The following is a 19888-nucleotide window of genomic DNA, read 5'->3' as shown; positions in this document are numbered from 1 at the left end:
GAGCCCGATGTGGGGCTCAAACCCACGGACCGCGAGAGCATGACCTGGGCCGAAGTCAGACGCTCAACCAACTGAGCCACCCAGGCGCCCCGGTAACCCTAATTTTAAAAGTAACGTTCCGGGGTGCTCAGTTGGTTAAATGTCCGACTTCAGCTCAGGTCATGATCTCACGGTTGGTGAGTTCGAGCTCCGCATCAGGCTCTGGGCTGACAGCTCAGAGCCCGGAGCCTGCTTCAGATACTGTGTCTCCCTCTCTCTCTCTCTGCCCCTCCCTGACTCATGCTCTCTCAAAATTGAATAAAGATGAAAAAAAAAATGAAAGTGACATTTCATCACCTTTCCTATATTCCATTTGTTAGAAGTGAGTCAGTGGGAGGGGCTACACTCAAGGGGAGGGGATTACACAAGGGTCTGAATACCAGGAAGTGGGATCACTGAAGGCATCCTAGAAGCTGCCTATCACCTGGATGCTTCAGCTTCACAGGTGAGCAGGAGTTAATCGGGTGAATAAGAGGCACAGGGGTGTCGTTCCTGGGCAGAGAGCAGAAGCACAGGTATAGGAGGACACATGCTACTTTAGGGGAAAGCGGTGTCCCATGGGGCTGGCACAGAGATTGTGTGTGTGTTTGTGCACATGTGTGCTTATGTGCACACACCTGTGGTTACAGGGAGACACGAGAAGAGAGAGAGAAATCTAGAGCATGCATTTGTCACATGGGCGATGTTACCAACAGGGAGAAAAATTGGTTCTCATGGAGAGTGAAAAATCTTAGATTTTACAGTGATTGATGGTTCTCCAGAACTCAACCCTGTAAAGTATACCTGTGATGTTTAATTTTCACGAGGAGAGTCTCGGTTGATTAGGAAAAAACTGTCCAACAGTACCCCTTGGGCTGGGGGTGACAGTGAGAAAAGTCAGGAAATATTGGTCTAGAGAAGTCAGAGGAACATTTAGTGAGTACTTGTAATCTATCAGATGACAAGTGTTTTATGCTAAAGTGTTAAGCATGTTGTGTGCAACCTATGATTCCATCTTGTAACAACCCTGTATCCTCTGCATCTTAGGGAGAAGGAAAGTGGGGTAGGTGGTTCCTGACATGGCCCCCAATGATCCCCATCCTCCGGTGTTTATGCCTCTCCCCTTGAATGTGGGTGGGCCTTGTCACCTGCTTATAACAGGTGGAATATGGTAGAAGGTATGAGATGTCACTTCTGTGATGAGACTATGAAGATGGGTTTTGTTTATGACCTAATCATGTAAATGGCACTCTCTTCTGGCACTTTCTCTCTGGCTCTTCTCATGAAGCAAGCAGGAGAGACCTATGTGGGTGGCAAGGAACTGAGGGCACCTCCTGCCACCTATCAGCAAGAAGTGAGGCCCTCTGTCCAACAGCCTCTGATGAACTGAATGCTGCCCACACCACAAGGGTGAGCTTTGACGTGGATCCCTCCCCGGTCGAACCTTCAGGCAAGACCGCAGCCCAGGCTGACACCTGCCCTGTGATGGATCCTGGGCAGAGGAGCCAGGGAAGCCACACCTGGATCCCTACCCCACCAAAAGTGTGAGGTAACAAATGTGTTGTTTAAGTGTCTAACTTTGAGGATGATTTAAAAAAAATTTTTTTAATGTTTATTTATTTTTGAGAGAGAGATAGAACACAAGCAGGGGAGGGGCAGAGAGAGAGGGAGACACAGAATCTGAAGTGGGCTCCAGGCTCTGAGCTGTCAGCCCAGAGCCCGACGCGGGGCTCGAACCCACGGACCATGAGATCATGACCTGAGCTAAAGTCGGACGCTTAACCGACTGAGCCACTCAGGCGCTCCTCCCCCCAAAATTTTTTAAATGGGGTAATTTCTGAATGCAGCAATAGATAACTAATAGAGAAACCAAGCAGCTCGTGGAGAGACTTGGCGAAGGCCACGCAGCTGAGATCCCAAACCTGGTGTGCTAACCCTCAGCTCAACTCTGTCACCACCTCGGTGCCTCAAGAGTCTAGACCTCAGCCACCTAAAATGCTTGCTGCAAGAGTGTGGTGGCTTCTTTCTTTTTTTTTTTTTAATTTTTTTTTTCAACATTTATTTATTTTTGGGACAGAGAGAGACAGAGCATGAACGGGGGAGGGTCAGAGAGAGAGGGAGACACATAATCCGAAACAGGCTCCAGGCTCTGAGCCATCAGCCCAGAGCCCGACGCGGGGCTCGAACTCACGGACCGCGAGATCGTGACCTGGCTGAAGTCGGACGCTTAACCGACTGTGCCACCCAGGCGCCCCTGTGGTGGCTTCTTTCAAGAAGGAAATGGCAAGCTGCTGAAAGTTTCTGGGACAGCCTACGTCCTCCTGAGTCGAATGTCCAGATTTCAGCCTGGGATGGCTAGTCTAGGGGCGTGGGACATCTGGATCATGCTGGCAAGACCTCGGACTATTCTCAGGAGCTGAGCTGAGGGTCTCAGGAGGAAAAGTCAATCCCCCATTGGTCTCCTTCCCACCCCGGTTTTCTGAAGGGGGGTGAGGTCCAGAGGGATGGCAAGAAGTAGACGACCGGCTCAAGGTGCTGGCACTGTCTTCTGTGATAGTACCAGGCACGAGGGTAATGTTATCCGCGCCCGGGCAGTCACTGCAGCGGCCTTGATCGCAACACACAGCTCAGTCTCCTGTACAGGCAGCCTGTCTCTGACCACCTGTGGCCCCAAATGAGCCACTTGGGAGGCGGATGCCTTTCATTTCCTTGTGACAATAGCGGAGGAAAATAGCTTTCTGGCCTCAGCCCCAAACTGATAATTAAAGGAACGCTATACCGCCAGCAAGGGCAGAAGCATCCACCAATGGCCTTCCAGAAAAGGGGGGAAAATAGTAAAAATAGCCTTGCTCCCTTCGGTCTCTTTCTCTTCGTATGGAAATAGCTGACAGGTTTGCGAACAGCCTCAGCTCTGTGTGTTTCGCCTCTGTATCTTTGCCGCAGGAATGTGAAGGGACCCACTTCGCAGGCTGAGAGTTCTACTTTAGTTTCACATTTCTGCGTGGACCCGACGGCCCCATCTGTTCTCTTTTGCTTCCTGGGGCCGTTTTGTTAGAAGATGCCTTGGGGCGCCTGGGTGGCACAGTCGGTTAAGCGTCCGACTTCAGCCAGGTCACGATCATGCGGTCCATGAGATCGAGCCCTGCGTCGGGCTCTGGGCTGATGGCTCAGAGCCTGGAGCCTGTTTCCGATTCTGTGTCTCCCTCTCTCTCTGGCCCTCCCCCGTTCATGCTCTGTCTCTCTCTGCCCCAAAAATAAATAAACGTTGAAAAAAAAATTAAAAAAAAAGAAGATGCCTTGAGGTCAGCTGCACAGGGACGAGACACAGCCGGCACCAGAATTAGGACGTGGTGCTGGCGTCTTCTGGTTGTGTGAACCTGGGCAAGTTACTTGATTTTTTTAAAGACTCGCTTTTCTGACCTGTCAAACTGGAGTCCCCACCACACAGGTGGTCATAAGGATCAAAAGGGATGATGCAGGGAAAGTCCTTGGTGTAGTGCCTGGTGTACCGTAAGCAATCTAACATTTTCAGCAAAACATGGATGCTAGTGGGGACTGGGGTGGGGGGCAGTTGGGGATGATGGAGTAGGGGAAGCCCTGTAGTCCCCTGACCTCCCACCCGTGGATCTCACGCTGCTTACCTGAAAGGCGGGATGGCCTTCCGGGAATACCAGCTCTTGGACCTCCCTAAAGATGGGAGCATGGCTGTCCTGCTTGTCCTCCATGAGGGGCAGTATTAATTGATGGTTATTAAAACGTGTGACGTGGCCCAGGATACAGGTTTGTGGAATCCACGTTTGTGGATTAAGGAAACTGCAGACTGGTTTGTATTTGTCTTGGGTTGTTTGACATGAAAGATCCAATCTGAGTGTGTGTGTGTGTGTGTGTGTGTGTGTGTGTGTGTGTTTTGTGCTGAAAGACATAAATCTGACTACAGGCTAAAAGGTATGACGTGATAGAAAGAGTCTGAACATCCCATCTGAGGCTGTCAGACATTCTGTCCTACTCGCTCAGCTTCTCTAAGCGTGAAAAGAGCAGTGTAAACGTGTCTATAGCCCCTTCCTGGCTCTAAGAGTTGGGTTGGCAAGTGTGTTCACCTCCCCCACCTGTGTGTCCTCGTCTGTTAAAATTGTCCCCACATCACAAGATTATTGGGATAACGTCCCTCAACTTTTGCAGGGTGTCAGGTGCATAGTGGGAGCCCAACAGATAGCAATGATGCCCGCGGTGAGAAGAGAATGCTGTCTCTGTGGGGCTCTCTAAAGACAGAGCCTGCAGGGGATTGCAGCACCTGTGGCTTCCCGAGGGCATGCCCTCTTGATAAAGGGGGTGAGGGAAGCTGGATGGGACAGGGGAAGAGCTGAATAAGGCTGTGGTCTCGGCTTCCACCTGATTCCATTGGTGGGTAGGTGGGTGGGGCTCTGGAGTGTGAATTGCATCTGTGAGTTGCACAGAGGCGGTCCCATCTTAAGGGAAGGGACTAGCCTTTGTAACCCTGCCACCAGTTGTTGCTCCTGGGCTGCCCCCTGGGGTGGAGTGGGCAATTTTCTGGAGAAGGGGACAGGCAGGAGCCAATAGAAGCCAATCCCTACACATTCACAGTAGGTAGGGATGGGTGCGTGCCTGGTAAAGGGGATCTGGGTGGGCATCAATGGGACCCTCTACAACTCGTCTTCATTCCTAAAAGATTGAGACATGATGGTCCTCGGTGTCTATGCAAACTCTTGTTAAGACCATGGCCTGGGATGGAGGTAGTGGCCAGCATATTGATTAGGTGGTATCCTCTACTTGGGATTGATTTTTCTTTGCTTCCCAGCCCTGGCAGGGTTGGGCAGCAGAAGTGAGGTGTCTCCGCCCTCTGCACAGTCCTTTTTGCCCTTCGCTGGAAATGAAAGCAGCCAGAAATATTGCCTGTGCAGAGGCCAGAGAGATGAGATCCTAGGGGCTGCTTGATGTGAGAGAAATTGCTGTAAAAAGCACATTGCCACAAAGACAGAGAAAAGGATGTCACCAAGCAGTCCCCAGGGATGCATGGGGCCTTGGCAACTCATCAGAAGGCTTCCCAGGGGTGTGAATAGAATTCTTCTGTGTGCTAGAGGTTGAACAGTTCCTATCCACAAGATTTGCTGCAATTCGGTTCTGTCCTTGCAGATAAAGCAGACGGGCATTAGAATTTGACAGATGAAGTCCCTTTACTTACGGTAGCCACAGAGGGTGAGAAGAAAGTGCCTCAGGGCTGTAGGGGGTGAGGGAGAACCCCTGGAATCAAGGGAGATGCAGAGCTGAGAGAAGTTGTGTCTCAGAAGCTGAAGACCCCCAAAAGGGGTTAGAACCAGCGATCCTCAAGTCAGAGATTAACCTGGGAGCAGCCCATCGTGGTAATTGTGGTGTGGAAATGGGGAAGCAGCATGGAGCAAATGTTTGGAATGGGAGTTGTGCATAAATTCATTTTTCTGTCTACCTGCCCATCCAACCATCCATCCTCCACCTATCCATCCACGCACCCACTCACCCACTTATCTGTCATCCATCCATCCATCCATCGACTCATCCACTCACCCAGCCATTCATACATCATCCAACCATCCATCCATCTATCCATCCATCCATCCACCCATCCATCCACCCATCCACTCACCCAGCCATTCATACATCCTCCAACCATCCATCCATCCATCCATCCATCCCTCCATCTATCCCTCCATCCATCCACCCATTCACCCATCCATCGACCCATCCACTCTCCCAGCCATTCATACATCATCCAACCACCTATCCATCCATCCATCCATCCATCCATCCATCCATCCATCCACCCATCCCTCCATCCATCTACCCATTCACCCATCCATCGACCCATCCACTCACCCAGCCATTCATACATCATCCAACCATCCATCCATCCATCCATCCATCCATCCACCCATCCATCCACCCATCTATTCATCCATCCATCCATCCATCCATCCACGCATCCACCCATCCCTCCATCCATCTACCCATTCACCCATCCATCGACCCATCCACTCACCCAGCCATTCATACATCCTCCAACCATCCATCCATCCATCCATCCATCCATCCATCCATCCATCCACCCATCCACCCATCCCTCCATCCATCTACCCATTCACCCATCCATCAACCCATCCACTCACCCAGCCATTCATACATCATCCAACCATCCATCCATCCATCCATCCATCCATCCCTCCCTCCATCCACCTATCCACCCATCCATCGACCCATGCACTCACCCAGCCATTCATACCTCATCGAACCACCCATCCATCCATCCATCCATCCATCCATCCATCCCTCCATCCATCCACCCATTCACCCATCCATTGACCCATCCACTCTCCCAGCCATTCATACATCATCCAACCACCTATCCATCCATCCATTCACCCATCCATCCACCCATCCACCCATCCACTCACCCAGCCATTCATACATCATCCAACCACCTATCCATCCATCCATCCACCCATCCATCCACCCATCCACCCATTCACCCATCCATCGACCCATCCACTCACCCAACCATTCATACCTCATCCAGCCACCCACCCACCCATCCATCCATCCATCCATCCATCCACCCATCATCCACCATCCACCCACCCAGCCATTCATACATCATCCAACCATCATCCATCCATCTATCCGTCCATTCTCCCATCCCTTCCTTACCACTAGTAAAGAAAGTTTTGGAGTAGCTAACACAGTCACATGGAAAAAATTGAAATAGAACAAAAGGGTAAAACGTAAGCCCGAGACTTAGCAACTTGGTTTTCCTCCCTGGGGGGCGGGGGGGGGGGGGAAGAATCACTAGTTCCTTACGGTTCTTTCCATAATTATCGTGTGTGCACACAACGTATCTATATATACAAATGTCAGCAAACTATACTCTATCCTGCGCCTTGGTCTTTTAGCAGGTCTGCAAGACACAGATGACAGCTGTGCCAGCTTTCACAAGCTTTGGGCGTGCCATCTAGGTTTCAAGAACCAGGGTGATTGCAGATAATCACAGACACAGGCTTTGAAACGTTCTGCCAAGTGGCTTCACAGAAATCCAACATCAGTAGGATCTAGTTTTTCACTTGCTGTCTGAGTCGGGACTGCTGGGGTCTTATTCTTCTGCAGAGCTTAGCCAAAAATGGTTTTCTTTCCTGCTTCTCCAATGCCCCAAATAAACTAACAGGGCATTTCCACTGACGTTGCTGAGTTTTTCACCACAGAGCAGTGAACAATTCACCTGTTGTTATTCTAACAGTGCTCACACCTATTGATGAAAGAGGGCTCCCTTTATCCACAGGCATAATTGGGTTTTCAGGCCCAATTTATCATTTCCCCCAACCTTAATTTTGAAACATTTCAAATCTGTAGGAAAAGGTAAAAGAATAGTGTAATAATCCTCTTTATACCTCTCGTTTAGATTCACCGATTGTTGCCATTTGACATTTTTGCCACATTTTTTATTTTTTCCCAAACTGTTTGAAAGAAGACCGCAGACGTTATGATCCTTCACTTCCAAATACTGCAGCCTGCCTCCCCTAAGAAGAAGGACATTCTCCTATATAACCACAATACCATTACCATGTTCACAAATGCACTGACTGATATTATAATTTTCTTTAATGTAGCGTTCATATTAAAATTTTCTCAATTATCTCATTATTGTCCTTCGAAGCTATTTTTTTTTCTTTTTTTTTTTGATCGGATATCCAGTAAAGGATCACAGATTGCGTTTAGTTGTCCTGTCTCTTAGGGTTCTTTAATCCAGAATGTTCCCCACACCCTCCTCCCCTAACCTTTGTTCTTTCTGTCTCTTATGACATTGGCATTTTTGAAGAACCAGCCAATTGTCTTTTAGAGTGTCCAATGACTTGGATTTGTCTGATTATTTCTTCATGATCAGATTGAGGATAAACCTTTTTTGGCAAGTGTAATACACAGGGAATGGTTTTTACTTCTCACTGTGTCACATCGGGAGGTCCAGACTGTCAGTCATGATCCATTACTGGTAATGCTGCATCTGAATACTGAGGCTGTGTCTACTAGATTTCTCCCTGTAGAGGTACCTCTTTCCTTTTCTTATTTCTAGAAGTTATTTATTTATATTTAGAGAGAGAAAGAAAGTGAGAGCAAGAGAAAGAGAGAGAGAGAGAGAGCAAGAGGGAGGGAGGGGCAGAGAGAGGGAGAGAGAGAATCCCAAGCAGGCTGCACGCTGTCAGGACAGAGCCTGACACGCGGCTCGATCCCACGAACTGTGAGATCATGACCTGAGCCGAAACCAAGTGTTTGTTGGAGGCTTAACTGACTGAGCCACCCAGGCGCCCCTGTTTTCTTTCCTAATTAACAGTTGAGGCTACATGACTATTCTGTTCCCAAAGGCGTTTCCTCAATGGTTTTAGCATCTACGGATGATCCTTGCCTGCATCAGTTGTTGCACTGGTAGTTACAATCTTCCAATTCTGTCGTTTATTTTTGTATTTATTAGCTGATATTCTTGTGTAAAGAAACGAAGGAATTGGTGGGTCAAATTAGGGATTGGGATTGGCGGTCATAGGCATATGTAGTCTTGTTAGATGTTGCCCAAGTTCCTTCCATAGGGATTGTGCCATCATATGCACCTGCTACCAACATATGAAGTACCTATGTCCCCCACGGACTTGCCAGCACATTTGGTGTTAAGCTTTTGAACTTGCAATATCGATAGGGAAATGTAGTTTTAATTTGCATTTCTCTTATTGTGAATAAAGTTGAGCATTTAAAAAAAATTTTTTTTTCAATGTTTATTTATTTTTGGGACAGAGAGAGACAGAGCATGAACGGGAGAGGGGCAGAGAGAGAGGGAGACACAGAATCGGAAACAGGCTCCAGGCTCTGAGCCATCAGCCCAGAGCCCGACGCGGGGCTCGAACTCACGGACCGCAAGATCGTGACCTGGCTGAAGTCGGACGCTTAACCAACTGCGCCACCCAGGCGCCCCAAGTTGAGCATTTTTTAAATGTAGTCATCATTCCTCATTTTAATTAATGGTTTTCATAGTCTCATAACTTTAGGGTCAGTTCTGAGATTTCGCTCTTTTGCATGTCTTTATTCAACTAATTACCAAGACTTGGTGTTTCCTCTTCCTAATATTTCTTGAATCTGGTATTTCCTTTCCACAGACCCATGGCTAACATCTTAGTCATTGTGCCCACATGGCTGTGGGAGCCATTCTCTGGGCTCCAGGTTTTTTGATCCTCTGCTGCCTTAATGATCTTCTTAGACCTCTTAACACGATCCTGAAAGTTTTGGAGGTTCTGTTGATTACTTTTTAGAAATCATTTTTTTTCTCTCTTCTTCAGATTAAATAATTTCTCTTGACCAACTCTTCCCTCTGTTACTTCCATTCTGCTGTTAAACTTGTACACTGAATTTTTTTCATATACTGTATTTTTTAGTTCTAGAATTTCTTTTTTTTTTTGCATTTTTTCTTTTCCTGCTGAGATGTCCCATCTTTTCTATTGTCATGAGCATATTTTCCTTTCATCTTTGAGCAGTGATAACAGTTCTTGAGAATGAGTTACATTTTCCTATTTCCTATCATGAGTAATTTTGGTTTATATCTTGGACATTGTGAATATTATGTCATGGAGACTTTAGATTCTTCTACTTTTCCAAAACATGTTGATTTTTAAAATTTATTTTTAAAAATTACATCCAAGTTAGTTAACGTACAGTGCAATAATGAGTTCAGGAGTAGAATCCAGTGATTCATCCCCTACATACAACACCCAGTACTCATCCCAACAAGTGCCCCCCTTAATGCCTCTTGCCCATTTAGCCCATCCCTCCACCCACACCCCCTCCAGCAACTCTCAGTTTGTTCTCTGTATTGGTCTCTTATGGTTTTGTTCCCTCTCCCTGTTCTTATGTTATTTTTGCTTCATTTCCTTTATGTTTATCTGTTTTCTATCTTAAATTCCAAATATCAGTGAAGTCATATATTTGTCTTTCTCTGCCTGACTTATTTCGCTTACCATAATACCCTCTAGTTCCATCCACATTGTTGCAAATGGCAAGATTTCATTCCCTTTGATTGCCGAGTAATTCTCCATTGTATATATATACCACATCTTCTTTATCCATTCATCCATCGATGGACATTGGGGCTCTTTCCATACTTTGGCTATTGTCAATGGTGCTGCTTTAAACATGGGGGTGCATGTGTCCCTTTGAAACAGCACACCTGTATCCCTTGGATAAATGCCTAGTAGTGCAATTGCTGGGTTGTAGGGTAGTTCTATTTTTAGTTTTTTGAGGAACCTCCATACTGTTTTCCAGAGCAGCTGCACCAGTTTGCATTCCCACCAACACTGCAAAAGAGATCCTCTTTCTCCGCATCCTCGCCAACATCTGTTGTTGCCTGAGCTGTTCATGTGAGCCATTCTGACAGGTGTGAGGTGGTATCTCACTGTGGTTTTGATTTGTCTTTCCCTGATGATGAGTGATGTTGAGCATTTTTTCATATGTCTGTTAGCCATCTGGATGCCTTTGGAAAAGTGTCTATTCATGTCTTTTGTCCATTTCTTCACTGGATTATTTGTTTTTTGGGTGTCGGGTTTGATAAGTTCCTTCTAGATTTTGCATACTAAACCTTTATCTGATAGGTCCTTTGCAAATGTCTTCTCCCATTCTGTTGGTCGCCATTTAGTTCTGCTGATTGTTTCCTTCACCGTGCAGAAGTTTTTATCTTGGTGAGGTCCCAATAATACATTTTTGCTTTTGTTTCCCTTGCGTCCAGAGACATGTTGAGTAAGAAGTTGCTGCAGCTCAAGTCAAAGAGGTTTTGCCTGCTTTCTTCTCTAGGATTTTGATGGCTTCCTGTCGTACGTTTAGGTCTTTCATCCATTTTGAGCTTATTTTTGTGTATGGTGTCAGAAAGTGGTAAAAGTTCATTTTTCTGCATGTCACTGTCCAGTTTTCCCAACACCACTTGCTGAAGAGACTGTCTTTATTCCATTGGATATTCTTTCATGCTTTGTCAAAGATTAGTTGACCATACGTTTGTGGGTCCATTTCTGGGTTCTCTATTCTGTTCCATTGATCTGAGTGTCTGTTTCGTGCCAATAACATACTGTCTTGATGATTACAGCTTTGCAGTATAGCTTGAAGTCCGGGATTGTGATGCCTCCCGCTTTGGTTTTCTTTTCCAAGATTGCTTTGGCTATTCGGGGTCTTTTCTTATTCCATACAAATTTTAGGATTGCTTGTTCTAGCTCTGTGAAGAATGCTGGTGTTATTTTGATAGGGATTGCTTTGAATATGTAAATTGCTTTGGGTAGTATCGAGATTTTAACAATATTTGTTCTCCGAATCCATGAGTATGGAATATTTTTCCATTTTTTGTGTCTTCTTCAATTTCTTTCATAAACTTCCTGCAGTTTTCAGTGTGTAGGTTTTTCACCTCTTTGGTTAGGTTTATTCCTCAGTATTTTATGGGTTTTGGTGCAATTTGGTGCAAAATGGGGTTTGGTGCAATTTGGTGCAATAAATGGGATTGATTCCTTGATTTCTCTTTCTGCTGCTTCATTATTGGTGCATAAAAATGCAACCGATTTCCATGCATTGATTTTATACCCTGCGACTTTGCTGAATTCATGGATCAATTCTGGCAGTTTTTAGGTGGAATCATTTGGATTTTTTTTTTAAAGCAGGCAGTTAACTTGGTTGAACTAACACTGCAAAATGTCTCCTGAGTGGCAGCTAATATCTCAGTTCAGGTTTGTGTTTGTTTTGTTTTTGCTTTTTATTTTTTTTTTTAACTGTATCTAGGCAGCTTGGAATCTTCCATATGTAATTCAGAGATTAGATGGAGATTTGTGCAAAGGTTAAATACCGAATTTGGGGGCCTTCCCTCTGTATCTCTTCCTTTCCAAATTTCCTTCTACCCTTCACTTTCCCATGGCTGTGGTTGTTCTGAACTCTGGCTTCGGGTTGTTAAGGTCAGAGAGATTGTGGGTTTTCTTTCTTTCTCTCTTTCTTTCTCTCTTTCTCTTTCTTTCTTTCTTTCTTTCTTTCTTTCTTTCTTTCTTTCTTTCGTTTCTTTCTTTCTTTTTAATTTTTAATGTTTGTTTATTTTTGAGAAAGAGAGTGAGGGGCAGGCAAGGGCAGAGAGAGAGGGAGACATAGAATCCGAAACAGGCTCCAGGCTCTGAGCTGTCAGCACAGAGCCCGACCTAGGGCTCCAGCTCAAGGTGAGACCATGACCTGAGCTGAAGTCAGATGCTTAACTGACTGAGCCACCCAGGTGCCCCAAGATTATGGGTTTTCAACCAGAGTTTTAGATGCCCATGCAGCACTGACTGTGACCTGGCCTCAGACTGAAAAACATCGAATGCTGGGACCCAACCTCCTGCCATTCCTTTCTTCCAAATGTCACCTCCTCCCTAGAATCCACCTGCTTTGGTTGACTTTCCAGTGCCTTCATGTAGCTGTGTCTTCTGCTCCCTAGGTTTGTAGTTGCTGTTTGTGGGGAGATCAGTCCACTAGGAGCTTACTCAACAGCAAGCAGAACTCCTATTATCAGTCTTTTAAAAACATTTTCAGCTTTTCCCTCTTTGTCAAAGGCTGGCTCCCCTTTTGCTTGTCATAGGTCATCGGCCAGGATGCCCACAGATAGCGCTTCAAAATATTTGTGGTTTCAGTTGCTGTGCCTTCATCCACGGGGCCTTTACTGTGGGGATGGACCCATCCACAGAGTCTTTATTTAACTGTGGAAAATGAAAACATCAGTGTGCTGTTTGAAAAGAATATTTAAAAGAATAACAGGGGCGCCTGGGTGGCTCAGTCGGTTGAACGTCCGACTTCGGCTCAGGTCATGATCTCGCGGTCCGTGGGTTCGAGCCCCGCGTCGGGCTCTGTGCTGACAGCTCAGAGCCTGGAGCCTGCTTCAGATTCTGTGTCTCCCTCTCTCTGACCCTCCCCCGTTCATGCTCTCTCTCTGTCTCAAAAATAAATAAACGTTAAAAAAAAAGAATAACAAACATGTCTAATTATTTTTAATGATTAGTATTTGCATACTTACTCAGTGGAGGATGGAATTAAGAGCATGTTCTAAAGAAATACGAACCCCTAAGACAATTAATTATCATCCTAATGTCTTGCATTCTTTATTACCTGTGGTTGCTAAAATTAATTCTGGTTTTTCTTATTTTGCTTGAAGAACCACCTTTACCTACATGTACCGTAGCTTTGGGCTTGTTCACAGGTTTCCTAGCAACTGGGCTAATGATTGCAGTCAATTTTTTTTTTTGTATTCCAGTATACCGTGCTATTTTTAAGTACCAAAATACAGTTGTTGTTGTTTTTTAAATGCGATACTGTTGTGGTATTTTAAGAAGTCGGAAAGCTGAATCATTTACATGTTGAGATATTCTAAGAGAATTTTATGCTGCATTAAAAATTCTAATTGAACAAAAGATCATTTAGAAAACGTCTTTCTCATCTCCGTTGTCCTCAAGAGAAAGAAAGGAATCCTACTTGACAAGGCAAAACTTGCGTCGCAAAGATAATGCTAATGAAAATTCCCCGTGTCAGTGGGATGTGCACGTGACAGTTTGAAACCGATGCAGGTAACTCGGCCATAGCCGATGTGCATGATTCTGCGGCTGTGTTGACGAAATGCAAAAATACGAAGCTGAATTGGTAACAGTTTCCTTAAAACAAAAACACCAGGCTCCTATCAATAAAAATTACACTCTCTGTGAAGACATAACTTATTCCAAGGGATCTCAAAGTTATTTGAGTAGGAGACTGTCAAAGGAGAATATTTGGATTAGCTAACTCTCTTCTCTCTGTTCCTCTGAGTTGTGTGGCGGCATAAGCATTTTTTAATAGCTGGGAAAATGCTCACAATGAAATGCTCGGGACTCTGACATCGCTGATGCACACTTTTTTAAAATTTTATTTATTTTTTTAAATTGTATTTATTTATTTATTTAATTTATTTATTTAAGAGAGAGAAAGAGAGAGAGAGCAGGGGAGAGGGGAAGAGAAAGAGACAGAGAGAGAATCTTAAGCAGGCTCCACACTCAGCATGGAGTCTGATGAGGGCCTTGAGCCCACGACCCTGGGATCATGACCTGAGCCGAAATCAAGAGTTGGATACTTAACTGACTAAGCCACCCAGGTGCCCCTTATTTGATTCTTTAAATGCAATCATTAAAAGTAACAGTGTGTGGGGTGCCTGGGTGGCTCAGTTTGGTGAGCGTCCGACTCTTGGTTTCCACAAAGGTCGTGATCTCGCGGTTCGTGGGTTTGAGCCCCCCTCCTGGCTCTGAGCTGACGGTATGGAGCCCGCTTGGGATTCTTTGTCTCTCTGCCCCTCCCTTGCTTGTGCTCTCTCTGTCTTCTCTTTCTCTTTCAAAATAGGTAAATAAACTTAAAGAATAGAATAATGTTTATTTAAAAACTTCTCAATTATTTAAAACTTTAAAAATTTTTATGCAACATTGAATTCAATGTTCGTCATGCTTTATTAAATTTTACCTGCTAGTAATTTGTATTACATATTTAATATGTGCCACCTACATTTTACACGCTCATTGGAGGCTTAACATTTTACAGTGTTTATAAATTTATGTATTCAAAATATATTGGATGATTCACTGCAGCGATTTAAAATAGTTTTATTAATTCCATACACTTTTTGATAAAATAGCGGTATTGAATACAAAATGCTGATATAGTCATTTTTCTCTGGTACCCGGACTCGTTTATCCAGCCACTAGTTGTGTTCAACCTGCGGTCAGTGTTCAATTCCTAGCTGAAGATTCTTATCTGTGTTCTGTTAATCCCAGGAGGGCTTGCAGAGGGCCAAGGGTCAGTTCATGGTCAGAGAGGCACCATGGCGAATGAGAAAGAGAATGAATTGAGGTGTTAGAATGCAAACCCAGGTTTATATTCCTGTTTAAGAATTCACTTCTCTCGGGGGTGCCTGGGTGGCGCGGTCAGTTAAGCGTCCGACTTCAGCCAGGTCACGATCTCGCGGTCCGTGAGTTCGAGCCCCGCGTCAGGCTCTGGGCTGATGGCTCGGAGCCTGGAGCCTGTTTCCGATTCTGTGTCTCCCTCTCTCTCTGCCCTTCCCCCGTTCATGCTCTGTCTCTCTCTGTCCCAAAAATAAATAAACGTTGAAAAAAAAAATTAAAAAAAAAAAAAAAAGAATTCATTTCTCTCAGCCTCAATTTCTGTGTCTGTGAAAGAGGAATGATTTTGTCTCCCTCCCGGGTTTATTTCGGTCGTTAGATGAGTGTCTGCCTGGGGGCTGCCTCCTCGTAGACTCTCACCCCATGTTAGTTCCTTCACTCCCTCCCTCCCTGAAAGAGGCTTTGTCTCTTCTAGAACAGAAGAGGAGTTGGAGGGGCTGTGTCTAGAGTGGGGTGTGATATGACTGATGACACATGCCTCCATGGGGGGCAAGCAAGTGTCCTTGCCACCGCAGCAGGGCCCTGGGAGGTGAAACTCACAGAGAGAAAGCGAGTGAGGAATCTATGTGGAATCTAATGCCTCTCTCCTTTGAATGCATGTCCAGGAAGAATAAATAGAAGCACTAAGTATGCTGTGGAAGCCCGCTTGTTTTTGGAGGCACCTTGAGGCTACCTAGAAGGAACCAGGGGGCCAGGGAGTAGCTGTTGGTGCTGACGACCGACCGTTTGGGAAGAGCGTTCGGGGTGGAGAAGCAGCGTTTCTGCTGTTCCTTCGGAACTGAGTTAGACCTTGCCATTGGCCTCAGGAAGCTTCCCGTTGACTGTCTCCCGGAGACACTGTGACACATGCAAGCTCGGCAGCCAAGGCAGGTGAGTGTGTCGGGGTCATTGTTTGTAGTGATTCCAAGTTTATCAGAATATAAACTTTGGTCTGTGTAGCTGATTCCATGACATAAATCTAATTGGTTTGAAAATTTGGGCTGACGAATCCCATCGTGTTCAGATGCTGCCCAGGCTGTGATGAGCCCTCTCTACAACGTGCCATGCATCCCTTCACCAAGTCAGTTTTTAAAATACTGGTGACGTTGTTTATTTAATAAACTCAAGCTTTGCGCCTGGGCTGGTGAAACAGACCCGCCCACGGGATGGAGATGTATATTTCAGAGCTTTCAGCTCCCATCGGCCCTGTCATTGGCCGTGTCTGTCTGCTCCATTCCGTTGTGAATAAGAGCTCTGACCTCCTCACCACCACCCCCCCCGCCGCCCCAGCACGATTTAACCCCAAACCAATTAAAACCCGGACAGAGGGAGATGGAATGGATATGTCACAGACACCATGGGACTCTCTACCCCCAAAGCGCCCCTGGCAGGGCAGGTAGGGCAGTCCTGGGTGGAAAGAAGCAAGCACTGGCTAAAAAGTGTGGAGCCCACCCTGGAGTCTATGCTGTGGGGTCTTTACCTTCTGTCTCTGTTTCTCCCACGCCTTGAGATGACCCACTTTGGGTTCTCATTGCTTTGCCTTAAATGATGTCTTTGAATTAATGTCTTTGAATTAATGATATTGACTACCTCCTCCTCCCAGGGACGATACACTTTTGGAGTAAGGCAGGCTCCTTCCTCACCTCTGGACCTCCACTCTGCTCCGCCTCCCCTGACTCTGTGTCTCAGCTGCCGCAAGAGGCCCATGGGTAGGTAAGGCTGCTACTGACTTAAGCAGGCTGTGTAGCATGACAATTCAGGGCGCGAGATTTGGAGTGAACTGCCTGGTTTTGAATCCCAGCTCTTCCAGCTGGATGCCTTTGGGTGCATCACCTGTCTCCTTTGAGTCTCAGTTCCCCTCTCCTTGGGATGAAGATAACAACGGTTCCTACTTCCTAGTATAGTCGTGAGGATTCAAAGAGATAGCGCCTGTAAAGGGTTAGCACAGTCCTAGCGCGTGATCAGCAGTTGGTAATAGCGATTACCGTTGCAGTATTGACATGAGCTGATGTGCTCATGGTGTTGGTTTTCCGAACGAAGGTGGCTGGAAACTGGTGATGAGGCATGGATGCTGAGATCCACTCATTCACTGGACACTTACTGAGTGCCCCCTGTATGCCAGGCACCATTCTGGCACAAGAGACACAACAGACAAAAATCCCTTTTCTCAAGGATCTGGTATTCTAGTCTGTGAGATGATGGATAAATGGAGACTTGGATGTATGGCTTTCAGCTGCAAGTAAGAGACACCCCAACCAACAATAGCTGAAATCATAGGTCAGCCATTATTTCCTTAACAAGGATAGATGGTCCTATGGTTTGCAACTCAGTGATGCCACTGAGCACCCGGTGTGCTTCTATACTTCAGCTCCACCTCCCTCAGCGGGGTGGATTTTCATCCTTAGGCTTATTGCTTCATGGTCACAGAATAGCTGCTGCAGCTCCAGGCATCACATCTGCCTATGGCTGTGATCCAAGGGGGAAAGGTAAGAAAGGTAGCAAGAGTCTTCCTCTTCCTGTGACTCTCCCTTTTATCAGGGAGAACAGGCTTTTCTACAACCCCCCACAGACCTCCCTTTCGAGCTCCTTGGCTAGAAGCAGGTCACGTGCCCAGCCCGGCCCATGCACTGACAAAATGGAAAAGGATTAGCATGATGGGTCTACAATGATACTGCATCTCCCTTGGTGCTGGGCGCATTGCTGCCTGAACAAGTTAGAGGTACAGGCTGCAGGGGCCATTTGGGGATATGGAGGGTTCAAGACACCACCTGAGGCTTCAGTGGCTTGTTCAGTAGTGAGTTGGGAGGGGGCTTCCTCCCTTTTTGCTGCATGGGACACAGAGGGGGCATCTGGCCTAACTGCGGAGTGGCAGTGGATGGGTCACCTGGATGACAGGTGCTGGAGAGGAAAACAGGCAAGTGAAAGCAGCCCCGCGGCCCCTCTCTTTCTGACTGGGGAGCCTCCAGGAACCGGAAAAATATACACAGAGACTCCTGTATCCGGGGGCCTGCGGGACTCCCCCTCGGGTATCTACAGGCCAGCGAGCATCAGGTGCACAAAACCCAGAGCCTGAACCGACCGGGACCTGGCTTCCCACACCAGCAGCCTGATCCTCCCCGGCCGTGCCCATCTCCGTGACCATCACCGGGCACCGGGCAGCTCAGAACAGCAGCCTGGACATCCTACTCAGTTCCCGCCCCTCCCCCCCCCCGCCACTTCCCCCAGATCAGTGCCTTGCTAAGTCCAGAGGTCTTTCTTCTTCTGTCTCGAGCAGGTCCGTTCACCGTGCTCCACCTCCAATGCCACTACCCTCTCTGAGCTGCCCGGATGACGAGGATGGTCCGTCAGCTGTGCGCCCGCGGCTCTTACTGGCCCCCGCACCAGAGTCCACGCTGCAGCTAGAGTGACCTTAACACACGTGTATGTCGTGCACGTCGAGCAGCTCTCTTCTCTGCATTTAAAAGTCCTCCTGGCTTCCCATGCCCTTGGGACAGGATCCCGTGCTTGGCCCCAGAGGCCCTCTCCCGCTCGCAAGTGCCCGTAGCACCTCTCCCACCCCATCGTGCCCTTCTTCCTCCCCCCCTCGCTGTTTGAACTCCAGCCACCCTGCCTCCTTCCCTTCCAGGAGGGCTCAGGGTCTCTCCTGTCTCATCATGGGTCATGACCGTGATTGTCTTTCTGTCTTTCCCTCCTTCCTCTGGCTTGTGCTTATCCATTCTGTCCTTGGGCGGGGTCGGGGGGGTTGCTGCTCCCCAGACTAGGCTGAGACCCTCCTCCCAGGCTTTCCCAGTGCCCTGTGTGTCTCCATTACCACCATGCACCCTGAGGGTTTATTGGCATACCTGTCTTTTCTGCTAGACTCCAGCAACTGGACTGTGGCTGCACGGCACAGGGGTTGGTCTTTTTTTTTGTTCTCTGACCTCAAGGTCTAGCTCGGTGGCTGGCACACGGCAGGGGCTGAGTAAATACAGAGAGAAAGAATGAGTGAAGCTTCACAAAGCATAATGGAAATGGGGGTAGCTAACTCTGGGGGAGGGGTGGGAAAGTCACACGAGGAGGTGATGTCACTTAGGTACTAAGGGATGAGTCGGACTGCTCCAGATGGAGAAGGAGGGTGGCTTTGCAGGAAGAGAGAGGTGCAGGTGCAAATGCGTGAAGGCACGGGAGAGAACAGCGTGCTTGCAGAGAGGTTTGCACAGCGGAAGCCTAGGGCGGGGAGCCGTGTCGGTGAATCTGAGGGGGTTGGTAGAGATCACACAAAGGACCTTGTGAGCTGGGCTAGGTCGTGGGCTTTACCTTGGAGGTCATTGGAAGCTACTGGATGGTTGTGCACAGGTGGATGAGACGGTGAAGTTGGTGTTGTCGAACGATGACTCAGACAGCGGCGGCCCGGAGGGTTAGGAGTCGGGAGCAGAGGCTGGGCTGGGCTCCCTCTGATACGTCTGGAAGCCGATTCCTGTCCTTACCCCCAATTCCTGGCACAGGAGGCAGGATGGTGGCGACCCCCTCCCTGTCTCCACTGTGAGGGAGGCAGGGAGCAGATGTCAGCCTGGATCATGAGGGGACTTTCCCGTCACCTTGGCTCTCATCCCGGTGACCGCGTGGGGGCTCACTTGGGGATGCCTCCCCCTCCTCCTCCCATACTGACTGAGGCTCCGCTCCCCTATCCGGCTTCTAAGACAAGTTGAGCCAATTTGGGAGAAGTCTGGGATGGAACCAGAAAGGGCAAGCAATGGAGTTGATAAAAAATTCAAGGTAGGTTGGGCTCCTTGGGGGAATCACTTGCTAATTTCGTACCTGTGAAATCCACAGTCAGCAGCTGCCTGCTCCCTGGTGTCTGAAGAGAAGGCTATCCAAAGCCAAACTTGAAGGTAGACGAAGTCACGGACCCACCGTTTCTTGAGGAGCTC

The 19888-nt window shown here is 47.4% G+C and overlaps 1 long non-coding RNA gene across 1 annotated transcript; it reads left to right on the top strand.

The window, feature by feature from the left end:
- Positions 1–403: 403 nt before the first annotated feature.
- LOC109497936 lies at positions 404–18860 on the top strand. Its single transcript, XR_002740928.2, has 4 exons — positions 404–1567; positions 15605–15869; positions 16582–16687; positions 18253–18860. It is a non-coding gene; the product is annotated as an uncharacterized LOC109497936 (long non-coding RNA).
- The last annotated feature ends 1028 nt before the right edge of the window (positions 18861–19888 follow it).

This window comes from Felis catus, chromosome A3 (genome assembly GCF_018350175.1).
Source record: "Felis catus isolate Fca126 chromosome A3, F.catus_Fca126_mat1.0, whole genome shotgun sequence".
NCBI lineage: Eukaryota > Metazoa > Chordata > Mammalia > Carnivora > Felidae > Felis > Felis catus.
This window is presented reverse-complemented; position numbering and strand designations above follow the sequence as displayed.